A 5143-nucleotide genomic window follows, 5' to 3' on the forward strand; every position below is an offset into this window, starting at 1 on the left:
GATTTTCGGTCGGTCAATCGAATTTATCTTTTCGGTCGACCGAACGTTCTGACGGTCGACCGAAAGTTTATTCGATCAACCGAGAGGTTTTTTCAAACGGTCGATTGCCTTGGGTACTGTGCTATCACTTAACTGTGTTTGGCACAGTCTGTGGCAATAGTCTGAATAGGAGATTATTTTCTTAATTGGGAAGATTGGATTATGATTTTAAAATAATTAATCTTTTTTATTTAAACCCAGACTTTTTCTTCTTCCCAGTTGCCCTAACTTCTGCTGAAAAACCAGAGAGACGCTGTCTTCTGAGAAAAATTTTCAAACTCTGTTTTCTGTGGTTTTTCACTGTGTTTCTTGTGTGAGTTCACTTCCCAGCTTCAGTACTCTTTCTCTTTGCCATAGGGACTTGTAAAGAGAGAGTCTTACATCATTTCTACTGCTGTGTGAGTGTGATCTTGTGTAGATCAACTGTGAGGGTGTGGGATCTGTTGAGATCAACTGTGTAGTGAGAGATTGAGAGGGAATCGCTGTGTAGACGAAGTTCCGGCTTCCAAACCGGGTTGGTAGTGGATTTCTCCTCGAGAGTGGGGAGCAGGGACGTAGGTCAGCGGACCGAACCTCGTTAACACATCGCGCGTCAAAGGATAACAATTCCTAACCCTATCTCTTTTACTTTAATCGCATTAGAATATTGTGGTTTGCTTGTGTTTAATTTTTATTGCATATTAGAGCCTCTTGACCCTAATCACCCCCCTCTAGGGTCCAACAAGGTGTGGTGTCAACTTGATGATATTTGGTAGACCCGTCATCCTATTGGAGATGATTGATGAGGGAATTTTGGAGGAATTGACTATCAGAGATGTATTGTTAACTTGATAGCTTTTTGTGGACCCGCCATCCTGTTGAAGGTGATTAGTGAGAGAATTTTAGAGAAATTGACTATCAGAGGTGTATTGTTAACTTGATAGCTTTGTGGTCTTATCATCTTATTAGGAAAGATTGATAAGCTACCTGGGGAAGATTTTTACAATTGACAGAGGTGTTTTGTTGAACATGATAACTTAGAAGATTTGTTACTCTTAATCTAGTGGATTCTAAGTAACCAACCCCAGTCTTAAACGAGTTCAATTTCTCTTTTCAGACTTATCAGGGGAGAAAAATGGGTCTCATGATTTTTATGGGTAATATTTCTTAAGAAAATTTCTATTAATTGATATCATGAGCCTATCACCTTTCTGATTAATGAGACGGTAAACTCCGTTCGAGTAGACTGACTCTACTACGAATGATCCTTCCTATTTGGGATTGAATTTCCCTTTTGCCTTATGCGTCATAACCATAGATCATCTAACTGCTAAGACGAGATCGCCTTTATTGAAGATCATTTCCTTGACCTTTTTGTTGTAGGCTTTTGAGATTCAAGCTTGGTATAACTCGATCTATGATTGGGCTTGAAGCCGCTTGCAAGGCTATTAGTTTGGCGGATAATATGTCGTCGATGCGACACTTTAGACTCTAAACTTGCTGCAGAATCTCTAGAAACTGTGACCGACGAATTGAGTATGCTAAAGCGGTAGATGACATAATGATTTGAATTTGATCACGTTCGAAGTCTTGACTTCTTTCAAAGGAATTACTTCTGCGCACTTAGAGAAGTAATTGGTTATTGCTAAGATAAACTGATGTCCTTTGGATGTTGGTGGGAAAATGGGTCAAATGATATTCATTCCCCACATCTCAAAGGGCTAAGATGAAGATGTTGGATACAAATTCTCTGGTTCTTGATGAATGAAGTCATCATGGATTTGGCATGCATAACATCGTTTAGCATAAACGGCTTCTGCAAACATTTTTGGCCAATAATAGTCAAGCCTTCAGAGTTGATCCCCTAATTTAGCTCCAGGTTGATGAGCTCCACATATTCTGTCATGAGCTTCTTTGAGAGCTTCTTGTACTTTCTTTCTGGAAAGGCAGCGAAGCAAAACTCCATCATGCGAATTTTGATATAAAGTTTGAGAAACCGCATTATAGTAGAATCGAAGGGCTTTCTGTTTGACGATAGTCGCTTCTTTGGGATCATCGGGTAATATACCATATGAGACATAATTGATGAATGGGAATCGCCAATCCCTTGGTTTGAGACCTGCGAAAGTTTCACAGATAATGTCTGCTGTTGCCTCTTCTGCATAATCGTCTAGAGGAAACTTGAGGTGATATAAGTCACGACTCGTGATGAATATTTTCCCCCTGCCTTCGATGGTAATGCTAATGAAGTTGCTAGCGAGGCTAAAGCATCTGTATATATATTTTGTTGGCATGGAACATATCTGATAAAGAAGCCTTCAAACTTTTCGGCTAACTTTAACGCCACAAAGTGGTATGGGAACAAATCCTCATTGCGAACTTCATCTTCTTCTTGGACTTGATTTACGATGAGTTGAGAATCATCGTAATCTCTAAGGTGTCGAATATTAGTTTCCTTAGCCAATTACATTCCTAGTAGCAAGGCATTGTACTCTGCTACATTATTGGTGTATGGCTCGGTTAAGAAAAATCTTCTTGGGATCATATGACCAGTTGGTGATACAAATTCAACCCCCACTCTGGCTGTAATTCTTCCGTAAGGTCGTGCTCTTGATGCACCACCAAAACACAATTTCCATGCTTCCTTGACTTTTGCTTGTTGGGTCGTGCAAGCTTCTACTGTCTCGTCTAAGAGATCTAGTACCGGATAGTCAGCTAAGACACCTGCCAGTGTTTATCCTTTAACAACCTTTTGAGGCATAAATCACATCATATTGTGATAGAAGTATTGCCCATTTTGCGAGATGACAGTTCAATGGAGACAGTCTCGTCATGAGCATCTTCAAGAGATTTACCTTGGATGTAACAAACGCCAAGGCTAGACATTCTTTTGCCTAGTTTTTTCTGATACACTTGTCCACTGCTCGTCGTCAAGTAGATCGGTATGGACCCACATTGTCTCTCCTTTCGAAGTAGCAAGGGGTACCAACTCTTTATCTCTCTGACCATGCGGGTTAGTGTTTATCAGGTGTAGCTCCCTTTTAGGGATCAGGATCACATCGTTTAGAGATTGAACTGGTGGAGAACTCCCAAGTTGGACTGACACCATGTTGGTGGTCACTGTTTTTTACCTCAGCTTCAGCTTTGAACTTGACACTAATTTCTTCAGCTTGTTCACCTTGGGAGACAAGATGTTTCTAAGAACGGCATTCCGCAACCCCCATTTGGGCTAGGAGGTTGGTCCATAAGTTATGTCCACAACTTTCCAATAAAGTAAACTGTGTCATACCTGTCAGACATCACAGAGCCACACTTCGGAACCTCTTGACGAAGGCTTTGATGGGCTCTCCCTTCTTTTGCTTAGTGGCAAGAAGGGTATGGATAGAGACTTCTGTGCCGCCATCAAAGAATCTTGACAGCAAGAGTCTCTCTAGATCCGTCCACTTATGGATACATCCAGCATGTAGTTTCATGAACCATTCAAAGTAACCCCGTGGAGAGTGCTAATGAACAAACGAGCCAGTATAGTGTCGTTTGATATCACATTCCCACTCTGTGATTTAAAATAGTAGATATATTAGTTCAGTGATCCCACGTCGTCAAAAGTTTGCAGAGTTAAGACTTTGAATTTTGGAGGATAAGGGGTTGTATCCCATTAAGCAGGAAAGGGCCTGACAATTTACTCATCTTGGAGCTCGCATCTATTGGCAATAGCATTGAGAAGGGCTTCTAGCTCTTCCTGTTAGACCCTAGAGGGGGGTGATTAGGGTCTTATGCTAATCTAATCCGATTTAAATGCCAATTAAAATTAATTAATAAGTTATCCTAGCAAGTATGAAATACCATAAGATATATGAGCTAGGATAAGCAATATAAACAATGAGATATATCCTATATGATAAAATATATATGCAAGGATATATAAACTAACACAAGGGTAAACAATATGAAACAAGATAGAGGATGATATGAATAATGAGACAATGGCGATATGAGCAATGAGCACAAATATAAATAAACGCCAAAGCACATTCAAACACACAATATGATCACGGAGTTCGGACCTTCCGTCCTACGTCTCCGCTCCCCACTCCCGGGGAGAAATCCACTATCACAACCGGGTTTTCTACGTTCACCCGAATAACGTTTACACCTCACAGTGTCGGTTTTCAACGCTCACCGAACAACGTCACTCCTCACACTCGGTTTTCTAGTTCACCGAAAACTTCACAACACACTCGGTTTTCTAGCTCACCGAAAACCTTACACCACTCACAATGTAACAAATATAAATTTGTTCTCTACAATAGATGAGAACTCAATTAAGCACAAACTCAATGTTACAATCTCTCACAACCCTAATATACTATGTATGCAAATACAATAAGCTCAAGTGGGTGTGTGTAACAATGAGATAATATAATCAAATCTAAACTCAATATAAAAACTAGCTTTAAAGAATGATAATCAAATAACTAAGCAAATGTAAAGCTAGATAGAGTTTAGAAAACTTCTCCAATAGATGACAAGATGGAGAGATGGAGATTGGAGCCCAAACAAGAAGATGATCTCCTCCACTGTTAGCTACAGTAACCAACGTCCAGAGACATTTCCGGTCGACCGGTCCGGTCGACCGGATTACTGTAGCAGTGCGCAGCTATTTTGTAAAATCAATTTAAAATAGTAAATGAACTCCAAAAATTATGAAATATTGTGGGAATGTTATAGACATGTAGAATAACATGTCAGAGAAAGAATTTCTGAAAAAACTTTTCCCAGTTGAGAGAAATAAATTAGACATGTAGAATAACATGTCAGAGAAAGAATTTCTGAAAAAACTTTTCCCAGTTGAGAGAAATAAATGTTTGAACACAAAAATACAGTTTCTGAAAATCTGCTGTGATACACGATTTTGTAAAATCAATTATGCACAGTAAATCAACTTAAAAAATAGTAAACTTTTGAGGGAAGTTTCTAAACATGTAGATAAACTTGTCAAAGAAAGAATTTCTTGAATATCATTTTCCATTTATGAAAACTCATCTATTTTGTAAAGCATGCACGAACATGCACGAATGAAAATTATGATTTTGTAAATTCCATTAAACATAACAAATCAATTCCA

The sequence above is a fragment of the Asparagus officinalis genome, chromosome 7, assembly GCF_001876935.1.
Source record: "Asparagus officinalis chromosome 7, Aspof.V1, whole genome shotgun sequence".
Taxonomy (NCBI): Eukaryota; Viridiplantae; Streptophyta; class Magnoliopsida; order Asparagales; family Asparagaceae; genus Asparagus; species Asparagus officinalis.